This window comes from Syngnathus scovelli, chromosome 18 (genome assembly GCF_024217435.2).
Source record: "Syngnathus scovelli strain Florida chromosome 18, RoL_Ssco_1.2, whole genome shotgun sequence".
Taxonomy (NCBI): Eukaryota; Metazoa; Chordata; class Actinopteri; order Syngnathiformes; family Syngnathidae; genus Syngnathus; species Syngnathus scovelli.
This window is the reverse complement of record NC_090864.1, coordinates 2462384-2475267: the sequence shown is the minus strand read 5'-3', so window position 1 is coordinate 2475267 and position 12884 is coordinate 2462384.

The following is a 12884-nucleotide window of genomic DNA, read 5'->3' as shown; positions in this document are numbered from 1 at the left end:
AAATGCACCTAAAAACCTAAACCAAACGTTGCAGGTGGTTATTTCTTCATGCGCATTGGTCTACGCGGCACTCTCTAGCTGCCAAGAGCACTTATTACTATGTGCACCCAACCAGAGTGACGGGAGGAGCACATTTCAGAAAACGTGCTCAGCTCGTCGAGAAAATGCGATTTAAGCAATAAAAGTAAAAATGGACGCAAAACATTGAACCAAACGTTGCAGGTGGTTATTTCTTCATGCGCAGTGATCAACGCGGCACTCTCTAGCTGCCAAGAGCATTTTGTACTATGCGCACCCAACCAGAGTGACGGGAGGAGCACATTTCAGAAAACGTGCTCAGCTCGTCGAGAAAATGCGATTTAAGCAATAAAATTAAAAATGCACCTAAAACCTAAACCAAACGTTGCAGGTGGTTATTTCTTCATGCGCAGTGGTCAACGCGGCACTCTCTAGCTGCCAAGAGCACTTTTTACTATGCGCACCTAACCAGAGTGACGGGAGGAGCACATTTCAGAAAACGTGCTCAGCTCGTCGAGAAAATGCGATTTAAGCAATAAAATTAAAAATGCACCTAAAACCTAAACCAAAAGTTGCAGGTGGTTATTTCTTCATGCGCAGCAGTCAACACGGCACTCTCTAGCTGCCAAGAGCACTTTTTACTATGCGCACCCAACCAGAGTGACGGGAGGAGCACATTTCATAAAACGTGCTCAGCTCGTGGAGAAAATGCGATTTAAGCAATAAAATTAAAAATGCACCCAAAACCTAAACCAAACGTTGCAGATGGTCATTTCTTCATGTGCAGTGGTCAACGCGGCACTCTCTAGCTGCCAAGAGCACTTTTTACTATGCACACCCATCCAGAGTGACGGGAGGAGCGCATTTCAGAAAACGTGCTCAGCTCGTCGAGAAAATGCGATTTAAGCAATAAAATTAAAAATGCACCCAAAACCTAAACCAAACGTTGCAGGTGGTTATTTCTTCATGCGCAGTGGTCAACGCGGCACTCTCTAGCTGCCAAGAGCTCTTTTTACTATACACACCCAACCAGAGTGACGGGAGGAGCACATTCCAGAAAACGTGCTCAGCTCGTCGAGAAAATGCGATTTAAGCAATAAAATTAAAAATGCACCCAAAACCTAAACCAAACGTTGCAGATGGTCATTTCTTCATGTGCAGTGGTCAACGCGGCACTCTCTAGCTGCCAAGAGCACTTTTTACTATGCGCACCCAACCAGAGTGACGGGAGGAGCGCATTTCAGAAAACGTGCTCAGGTCGTCGAGAAAATGCGATTTAAGCAATAAAATTAAAAATGCACCCAAAACCTAAACCAAACGTTGCAGGTGGTTATTTCTTCATGCGCAGTGGTCAACGCGGCACTCTCTAGCTGCCAAGAGCACTTTTTACTATGCGCACCCAACCAGAGTGACGGGAGGAGCACATTTCAGAAAACGTGCTCAGCTCGTCGAGAAAATGCGATTTAAGCAATAAAATTAAAAATGCACCCAAAACCAAAAACCAAACGTTGCAGGTGGTTATTTCTTCATATGCAGCAGTCAACGCGGCACTCTCTAGCTGCCAAGAGCACTTTTTACTATGCGCACCCAACCAGAGTGACGGGAGGAGCACATTTCAGAAAACGTGCTCAGCTCGTCGAGAAAATGCGATTTAAGCAATAAAATATAAAATGCACCTAAAACCTAAACCAAACGTTGCAGGTGGATATTTCTTAATGCGCAGTGGTCAACGCGGCACTCTCTAGCTGCCAAGAGCACTTCTTACTATGCGCACCCAACCAGAGTGACGTGAGGAGCACATTTCAGAAAACGTGCTCAGCTCGTCGAGAAAATACGATTTAAGCAATAACATTAAAAATGCACCTAAAACCTAAACCAAACGTTGCAGGTGGTTATTTCTTCGTGCGCAGCAGTCAACGCGGCACTCTCTAGCTGCCAAGAGCACTTTTTACTATGCGCACCCAACCAGAGTGACGGGAGGAGCACATTTCAGAAAACGTGCTCAGCTCGTCGAGTAAATGCGATTTAAGCAATAAAATTAAAAATGCACCCAAAACCTAAACCAAACGTTGCAGGTGGTTATTTCTTCATGCGCAGTGGTCAACGCGGCACTCTCTAGCTGCCAAGAGCACTTTTTACTATGCGCACCCAACCAGAGTGACGGGAGGAGCACATTTCAGAAAACGTGCTCAGCTCGTCCAGAAAATGCGATTTAAGCAATAAAATTAAAAATGCACCTAAAACCTAAACCAAACGTTGCAGATGGTCATTTCTTCATGCGCAGTGGTCAACGCGGCACTCTCTAGCTGCCAAGAGCACTTTTTAATATGCACACCCAACAAGAGTGACGGGAGGAGCGCATTTCAGAAAACGTGCTCAGCTCGTCGAGAAAATGCAATTTAAGCAATAAAATTAAAAATGCACCCAAAACCTAAACCAAACGTTGCAGATGGTCATTTCTTCATGTGCAGTGGTCAACGCGGCACTCTCTAGCTGCCAAGAGCACTTTTTACTATGCACACCCAACCAGAGTGACGGGAGGAGCGCATTTCAGAAAACGTGCTCAGCTGTCGAGAAAATGCGATTTAAGCAATAAAATTAAAAATGCACCCAAAACCTAAACCAAACGTTGCAGGTGGTTATTTCTTCATGCGCAGTGGTCAACGCGGCACTCTCTAGCTGCCAAGAGCACTTTTTACTATGCGCACCCAACCAGAGTGACGGGAGGAGCACATTTCAGAAAACGTGCTCAGCTCGTCGAGAAAATGCGATTTAAGCAATAAAATTAAAAATGCACCCAAAACCTCAACCAAACGTTGCAGGTGGTTATTTCTTCATATGCAGCAGTCAACGCGGCACTCTCTAGCTGCCAAGAGCACTTTTTACTATGCGCACCCAACCAGAGTGACGGGAGGAGCACATTTCAGAAAACGTGCTCAGCTCGTCGAGAAAATGCGATTTAAGCAATAAAATAAAAAATGCACCTAAAACCTAAACCAAACGTTGCAGGTGGATATTTCTTCATGCGCAGTGGTTAACGCGGCACTCTCTAGCTGCCAAGAGCACTTTTTACTATGCGCACCCAACCAGAGTGACGTGAGGAGCACATTTCAGAAAACGTGCTCAGCTCGTCGAGAAAATACGATTTAAGCAATAACATTAAAAATGCACCTAAAACCTAAACCAAACGTTGCAGGTGGTTATTTCTTCATGCGCAGTGGTCAACGCGGCACTCTCTCGCTGCCAAGAGCACTTTTTACTATGCGCACCCAACCAGAGTGACGGGAGGAGCACATTTCAGAAAACGTGCTCAGCTCGTCGAGAAAATGCGATTTAAGCAATAAAATTAAAAATGCACCTAAAACCTAAACCAAATGTTGCAGGTGGTTGTTTCTTCATGCGCAGCAGTCAACGCGGCACTCTCTAGCTGCAGAGAGCACTTTTTACTATGCGCACCCAACCAGAGTGACGGGAGGAGCACATTTCAGAAAACGTGCTCAGCTCGTCGAGAAAATGCGATTTAAGCAATAAAATTAAAAATGCACCTAAAACCTAAACCAAACGTTGCAGGTGGTTATTTCTTCATGCGCAGTGGTCAACGCGGCACTCTCCAGCTGCCAAGAGCACTTTTTAGTATGCGCACCCAACCAGAGTGACGGGAGGAGCACATTTCAGAAAACGTGCTCAGCTCGTCGAGAAAATGCGATTTAAGCAATAAAATTAAAAATGCACCCAAAACCTAAACCAAACGTTGCAGATGGTCATTTCTTCATGCGCAGTGGTCAACGCGGCACTCTCTAGCTGCCAAGAGCACTTTTTAATATGCACACCCAACAAGAGTGACGGGAGGAGCGCATTTCAGAAAACGTGCTCAGCTCGACGAGAACATGCGATTTAAGCAATAAAATTAAAAATGCACCCAAAACCTAAACCAAACGTTGCAGGTGGTTATTTCTTCATGCGCAGTGGTCAACGCGGCACTCTCTAGCTGCCAAGAGCACTTTTTACTATGCGCACCCAACCAGAGTGACGGGAGGAGCACATTTCAGAAAACGTGCTCAGCTCGTCGAGAAAATGCGATTTAAGCAATAAAAGTAAAAATGCACCCAAAACCTAAACCAAACGTTGCAGGTGGTTATTTCTTCGTGTGCAGCAGTCAACGCGGCACTCTCTAGCTGCCAAGAACACTTTTTACTATGCGCAGCCAACCAGAGTGACGGGAGGAGCACATTTCAGAAAACGTGCTCAGCTCGTCGAGAAAATGCGATTTAAGCAATAAAATTAAAAATGCACACAAAACCTAAACCAAACGTTGCAGGTGGTTATTTCTTCATGCGCAGCAGTCAAAGCGGCACTCTCTAGCTGCCAAGAGCACTTTTTACTATGTGCACCCAACCAGAGTGACGGGAGGAGCACATTTCAGAAAACGTGCTCAGCTCGTCGAGAAAATGCGATTCAAGCAATAAAATTTAAAATGCACCTAAAACCTAAACCAAACGTTGCAGGTGGTTATTTCTTCATGCGCATTGGTCAACGCGGCACTCTCTAGCTGCCAAGAGCACTTTTTACTTTGCGCACCCAACCAGAGTGACGGGAGGAGCACATTTCAGAAAACGTGCTCAGCTCGTCGAGAAAATGGGATTTAAGCAATAAAATTAAAAATGCACCCAAAACCTAAACCAAACGTTGCAGGTGGTTATTTCTTCATGCGCAGTGGTCAACGCGGCACTCTCTAGCTGCCAAGAGCACTTTTTACTATGCGCACCCAACCAGAGTGACGGGGGAGCACATTTCAGAAAACGTGCTCAGCTCGTCCAGAAAATGCTATTTAAGCATTAAAATAAAAAAATGCACCTAAAACCTAAACCAAACGTTGCAGAAGGTCATTTCTTCATGCACAGTGGTCAACGCGGCACTCTCTAGCTGCCAAGAGCACTTTTTACTATGCGCACCCAACAAGAGTGACGGGAGGAGCACATTTCAGAAAACGTGCTCAGCTCGTCCAGAAAATGCGATTTAAGCAATAAAATTAAAAATGCACCTAAAACCTAAACCAAACGTTGCAGGTGGTTATTTCTTCATGCGCAGTGGTCAATGCGGCACTCTCTAGCTGCCAAGAGCACTTTTTACTATGCGCACCAAACCAGAGTGACGGGAGGAGCACATTTCAGAAAACGTGCTCAGCTCGTCGAGAAAATGCGATTTAAGCAATAAAATTAAAAATGCACCCAAAACCTAAACCAAACGTTGCAGGTGGTTATTTCTTCATGCGCAGTGGTCAACGCGGCACTCTCTAGCTGCCAAGAGCACTTTTTACTATGCGCACCCAACCAGAGTGACGGGAGGAGCACATTTCAGAAAACGTGCTCAGCTCGTCCAGAAAATGCGATTTAAGCAATAAAATTAAAAATGCACCTAAAACCTAAACCAAACGTTGCAGGTGGTTATTTCTTCATATGCAGCAGTCAACGCGGCACTCTCTAGCTGCCAAGAGCACTTTTTACTATGCACACCCAACCAGAGTGACGGGAGGAGCACATTTCAGAAAACGTACTCAGCTCGTCGAGAAAATGCGATTTGCGCAATAAAATTAAAAATGCACCTAAAACCTAAACCAAACGTTGCAGGTGGTTATTTCTTCATGCGCAGTGGTCAACGCGGCACTCTCTAGCTGCCAAGAGCACTTTTTACTATGCGCACCCAACCAGAGTGACGGGAGGAGCACATTTCAGAAAACGTGCTCAGCTCGTCGAGAAAATGCGATTTAAGCAATAAAATTAAAAATGCACCCAAAACCTAAACCAAACGTTGCAGGTGGTTATTTCTTCATGCGCAGCAGTCAAAGCGGCACTCTCTAGCTGCCAAGAGCACTTTTTACTATGTGCACCCAACCAGAGTGACGGGAGGACCACATTTCAGAAAACGTGCTCAGCTCGTCGAGAAAATGCGATTCAAGCAATAAAATTAAAAATGCACCTAAAACCTAAACCAAACGTTGCAGGTGGTTATTTCTTCATGCGCATTGGTCAACGCGGCACTCTCTAGCTGCCAAGAGCACTTTTTACTTTGCGCACCCAACCAGAGTGACGGGAGGAGCACATTTCAGAAAACGTGCTCAGCTCGTCGAGAAAATGCGATTTAAGCAATAAAATTAAAAATGCACCCAAAACCTAAACCAAACGTTGCAGGTGGTTATTTCTTCATGCGCAGTGGTCAACGCGGCACTCTCTAGCTGCCAAGAGCACTTTTTACTATGCGCACCCAACCAGAGTGACGGGAGGAGCACATTTCAGAAAACGTGCTCAGCTCGACGAGAACATGCGATTTAAGCAATAAAATTAAAAATGCACCCAAAACCTAAACCAAACGTTGCAGGTGGTTATTTCTTCATGCGCAGTGGTCAACGCGGCACTCTCTAGCTGCCAAGAGCACTTTTTACTATGCGCACCCAACCAGAGTGACGGGAGGAGCACATTTCAGAAAACGTGCTCAGCTCGTCCAGAAAATGCAATTTAAGAAAGAAAATTAAAAATGCACCTAAAACCTAAACCGAACGTTGCAGATGGTCATTTCTTCATGCGCAGTGGTCAACGCGGCACTCTCTAGCTGCCAAGAGCACTTTTTACTATGCACACCCAACCAGAGTGATGGGAGGAGCACATTTCAGAAAACGTGCTCAGCTCGTCGAGAAAATGCGATTTAAGCAATAAAATTAAAAATGCACCCAAAACCTAAACTAAACGTTGCAGGTGGGTATTTCTTCATGTGCAGCAGTCAACGCGTCACTCTCTAGCTGCCAAGAGCACTTTTTACTATGCGCACCCAACCAGAGTGACGGGAGGAGCACATTTCAGAAAACGTGCTCAGCTCGACGAGAAAATGCGATTTAAGCAATAAAATTAAAAATGCACCCAAAACGTAAACCAAACGTTGCAGGTGGTTATTTCTTCATGCGCAGTGGTCAACGCGGCACTCTCGAGCTGCCAAGAGCACTTTTTACTATGCGCACCCAAGCAGAGTGACGGGAGGAGCACATTTCAGAAAACGTGCTCAGCTCGTCGAGAAAATGCCATTTAAGCAATAAAATAAAAAATACACCTAAAACCTAAACCAAACGTTGCAGGTGGTCATTTCTTCATGCGCAGTGGTCAATGCGGCACTCTAGCTGCCAAGAGCACTTTTTACTATGCGCACCCAACCAGAGTGACGGGAGGAGCACATTTCAGAAAACGTGCTCAGCTCGTCGAGAAAATGCGATTGAAGCAATAAAATTAAAAATGCACCTAAAACCTAAACCAAACGCTGCAGATGGTCATTTCTTCATGCGCAGTGGTCAACGCGGCACTCTCTAGCTGCCAAGAGCACTTTTTACTATGCACACCCAACCAGAGTGACGGGAGGAGCACATTTCAGAAAACGTTCTCAGCTCGTCGAGAAAATGCGATTTACGCAATAAAATTAAAAATGCACCTAAAACCTAAACCAAACGTTGCAGGTGGTTATTTCTTCATGCGCAGTGGTCAACGCGGCACTCTCTAGCTGCCAAGAGCACTTTTTACTATGCGCACCCAACCAGAGTGACGGGAGGAGCACATTTCAGAAAACGTGCTCAGCTCGTCGAGAAAATGCGATTTAAGCAATAAAATTAAAAATGCACCCAAAACCTAAACCAAACGTTGCAGATGGTCATTTCTTCATGCGCAGTGGTCAACGCGGCACTCTCTAGCTGCCAAGAGCACTTTTTACTATGCACACCCAACAAGAGTGACGGGAGGAGTGCATTTCAGAAAATGTGCTCACCTCGACGAGAACATGCGATTTAAGCAATAAAATTAAAAATGCACCCAAAACCTAAACCAAACGTTGCAGGTGGTTATTTCTTCATGCGCAGTGGTCAACGTGGCACTTTCTAGCTGCCAAGAGCACTTTTTACTATGCGCACCCAACCAGAGTGACGGGAGGAGCACATTTCAGAAAACGTGCTCAGCTCGTCGAGAAAATGCGATTTAAGCAATAAAATTAAAAATGCACCCAAAACCTAAACCAAACGTTGCAGGTGGTTATTTCTTCATGCGCAGTGGTCAACGCGGCACTCTCTAGCTGCCAAGAGCACTTTTTACTATGCGCACCCAACCAGAGTGACGGGAGGAGCACATTTCAGAAAACGTGCTCAGCTCGTCCAGAAAAGGCTATTTAAGCAATAAAATAAAAAATGCACCTAAAACCTAAACCAAACGTTGCAGATGGTCATTTCTTCATGTGCAGTGGTCAATGCGGCACTCTCTAGCTGCCAAGAGCACTTTTTACTATGCGCACCAAACCAGAGTGACGGGAGGAGCACATTTCAGAAAACGTGCTCAGCTCGTCGAGAAAATGCGATTTAAACAATAAAAGTAAAACTGCACCCAAAACCTAAACCAAACGTTGCAGATGGTCATTTCTTCATGCGCAGTGGTCAACGCGGCACTCTCTAGCTGCCAAGAGCACTTTTTACTATGCACACCCAACCAGAGTGACGGGAGGAGCACATTTCAGAAAACGTGCTCAGCTCGTCGAGAAAATGCGATTTAAGCAATAAAATTAAAAATGCACCTAAAACCTAAACCAAACGTTGCAGGTGGTTATTTCTTTATTCGCAGAGGTCAACGCGGCACTCTCTAGCTGCCAAGAGCACTTTTTACTATGCGCACCCAACCAGAGTGACGGGAGGAGCACATTTCAGAAAACGTGCTCAGCTCGTCCAGAAAATGCGATTTAAGCAATAAAATTAAAAATGCACCCAAAACCTAAACCAAACGTTGCAGGTGGTTATTTCTTCATATGCAGTGGTCAACGCGGAGCTCTCTAGCTGCCAAGAGCACTTTTTACTATGCGCACCCAACCAGAGTGACGGGAGGAGCACATTTCAGAAAACGTGCTCAGCTCGTCCAGAAAATGCGATTTAAGCAATAAAATTAAAAATGCACCTAAAACCTAAACCAAACGTTGCAGGTGGTTATTTCTTCATGCGCAGTGGTCAACGCGGCACTCTCTAGCTGCCAAGAGCAATTTTTACTATGCGCACCCAGCCAGAGTGACGGGAGGAGCACATTTCAGAAAACGTGCTCAGCTCGTCGAGAAAATGCGATTTAAGAAATAAAATTAAAAATGCACCCAAAACCTAAACCAAACGTTGCAGGTGGTTATTTCTTCATGCGCAGCAGTCAACGCGGCACTCTCTAGCTGCCAAGAGCACTTTTTACTATGTGCACCCAACCAGAGTGACGGGAGGAGCACATTTCAGAAAACGTGCTCAGCTCGTCGAGAAAATGCGATTTAAGCAGTAAAATTAAAAATGCACCCAAAACCTAAACCAAACGTTGCAGGTGGTTATTTCTTCATGCGCAGCAGTCAACGCGGCACTCTCTAGCTGCCAAGAGCACTTTTTACTATGCACACCCAACCAGAGTGACGGGAGGAGCGCATTTCAGAAAACGTGCTCAGCTCGACGAGAAAATGCGATTTAAGCAATAAAATTAAAAATGCACCCAAAACCTAAACCAAACGTTGCAGGTGGTTATTTCTTCATGCGCAGTGGTTAACGCGGCACTCTCTAGCTGCCAAGAGCACTTTTTACTATACACACCCAACTAGAGTGACGGGAGGAGCACATTCCAGAAAACGTGCTCAGCTCGTCGAGAAAATGCGATTTAAGCAATAAAATTAAAAATGCACCCAAAACCTAAACCAAACGTTGCAGGTGGTTATTTCTTCATGCGCAGCAGTCAACGCGGCACTCTCTAGCTGCCAAGAGCACTTTTTACTATGCGCACCCAACCAGAGTGACGGGAGGAGCACATTTCAGAAAACGTGCTCAGCTCGTCGAGAAAATGCGATTTAAGCAATAAAATTAAAAATGCACCTAAAACCCAAACCAAACGTTGCAGGTGGTTATTTCTTCATGCGCAGTGGTCAACGCGGCACTCTCTAGCTGCCAAGAGCACTTTTTACTATGCGCACCCAACCAGAGTGACGGGAGGAGCACATTTCAGAAAACGTGCTCAGCTCGTCGAGAAAATGCGATTTAAGCAATAAAATTAAAAATGCACCTAAAACCTAAACCAAACGTTGCAGGTGGTTATTTCTTCATGCGCAGTGGTCAACGCGGCACTGTCTAGCTGCCAAGAGCACTTTTTACTATGCGCACCCAACCAGAGTGACGGGAGGAGCACATGTCAGAAAACGTGCTTAGCTCGTCGAGAAAATGCGATTTAAGCAATAAAATTAAAAATGCACCTAAAACCTAAACCAAACGCTGCAGATGGTCATTTCTTCATGCGCAGCAGTCAACGCGGCACTCTCTAGCTGCCAAGAGCACTTTTTACTATGCACACCCAACCAGAGTGACGGGAGGAGCACATTCCAGAAAACGTGCTCAGCTCGTCAAGACAATGCGATTTAAGCAATAAAATTAAAAATGCACCCAAAACCGAAACCAAACGTTGCAGATGGTCATTTCTTCATGCGCAATGGTCAACGCGGCACTCTCTAGCTGCCAAGAGCACTTTTTACTATGCACACCCAACCAGAGTGACGGGAGGAGCACATTTCAGAAAACGTGCTCAGCTCGTCGAGAAAATGCGATTTAAGCAATAAAATTAAAAATGCACCCAAAACCTAAACCAAACGTTGCAGGTGGTTATTTCTTCACGCGCAGTGGTCAACGCGGCACTCTCTAGCTGCCAAGAGCATTTTTTACTATGCGCACCCAACCAGAGTGACGGGAGGAGCACATTTCAGAAAACGTGCTCAGCTCGTCGAGAAATTGCGATTTAAGCAATAAAATTAAAAATGCACCTAAAACCTGAACCAAACGTTGCAGGTGGTTATTTCTTCATGCGCAGTGGTCAACGCGGCACTCTCTAGCTGCCAAGACCACTTTTTACTATGCGCACCCAACCAGAGTGACGGGAGGAGCACATTTCAGAAAACGTGCTCAGCTCGTCGAGAAAATGCGATTTAAGCAATAAAATTAAAAATGCACCTAAAACCTAAACCAAACGTTGCAGGTGGTTAATTCTTCGTGCGCAGCAGTCAACGCGGCACTCTCTAGCTGCCAAGAGCACTTTTTACTATGCGCACCCAACCAGAGTGACGGTAGGAGCACATTTCAGAAAACGTGCTCAGCTCGTCGAGTAAATGCGATTTAAGCAATAAAATTAAAAATGCACCCAAAACCTAAACCAAACGTTGCAGGTGGTTATTTCTTCATGCGCAGTGGTCAACGCGGCACTCTCTAGCTGCCAAGAGCACTTTTTACTATGCGCACCCAATCAGAGTGACGGGAGGAGCACATTTCAGAAAACGTGCTCAGCTCGTCCAGAAAATGCGATTTAAGCAATAAAATTAAAAATGCACCTAAAACCTAAACCAAACGTTGCAGATGGTCGTTTCTTCATGCGCAGTGGTCAACGCGGCACTCTCTAGCTGCCAAGAGCACTTTTTACTATGCACACCCAACCAGAGTGACGGGAGGAGCACATTTCAGAAAACGTGCTCAACTCGTCCAGACAATGCGATTTAAGCAATAAAATTAAAAATGCACCCAAAACCTAAACCAAACGTTGCAGTTGGTTATTTCTTCATGCGCAGTGGTGAACGCGGCACTCTCTAGCTGCCAAGAGCACTTTTTTACTATGCGCACCCAACCAGAGTGACCGGAGGAGCGCATTTCAGAAAACGTGCTCAGCTCGTCGAGAAAATGCGATTTAAGCAATAAAATTAAAAATGCACCCAAAACCTAAACCATACGTTGCAGGTGGTTATTTCTTCGTGCGCAGCAGTCAACGCGGCACTCTCTAGCTGCCAAGAACACTTTTTACTATGCGCACCCAACCAGAGTGACGGGAGGAGCACATTTCAGAAAACGTGCTCAGCTCGTCGAGAAAATGCGATTTAAGCAATAAAATTAAAAATGCACCCAAAACCTAAACCAAACGTTGCAGGTGGTTATTTCTTCATGCGCAGCAGTCAAAGCGGCACTCTCTAGCTGCCAAGAGCACTTTTTACTTTGCGCACCCAACCAGAGTGACGGGAGGAGCACATTTCAGAAAACGTGCTCAGCTCGTCGAGAAAATGCGATTTAAGCAATAAAATTAAAAATGCACCCAAAACCTAAACCAAACGTTGCAGGTGGTTATTTCTTCATGCGCAGTGGTCAACGCGGCACTCTCTAGCTGCCAAGAGCACTTTTTACTATGCGCACCCAACCAGAGTGACGGGAGGAGCACATTTCAGAAAACGTGCTCAGCTCGTCCAGAAAAGGCTATTTAAGCAATAAAATAAAAAATGCACCTAAAACCTAAACCAAACGTTGCAGATGGTCATTTCTTCATGTGCAGTGGTCAACGCGGAGCTCTCTAGCTGCCAAGAGCACTTTTTACTATGCACACCCAACAAGAGTGACGGGAGGAGCGCATTTCAGAAAATGTGCTCAGCTCGATGAGAACATGCGATTTAAGCAATAAAATTAAAAATGCACCCAAAACCTAAACCAAACGTTGCAGGTGGTTATTTCTTCATGCGCAGTGGTCAACGCGGCACTCTCTAGCTGCCAAGAGCACTTTTTACTATGCGCACCCAACCAGAGTGACGGGGGAGCACATTTCAGAAAACGTGCTCAGCTCGTCCAGAAAATGCTATTTAAGCATTAAAATAAAAAAATGCACCTAAAACCTAAACCAAACGTTGCAGAAGGTCATTTCTTCATGCGCAGTGGTCAACGCGGCACTCTCTAGCTGCCAAGAGCACTTTTTACTATGCGCACCCAACCAGAGTGACGGGAGGAGCAAATTTCAGAAAACGTGCTCAGCTCGTCCAGAAAATGC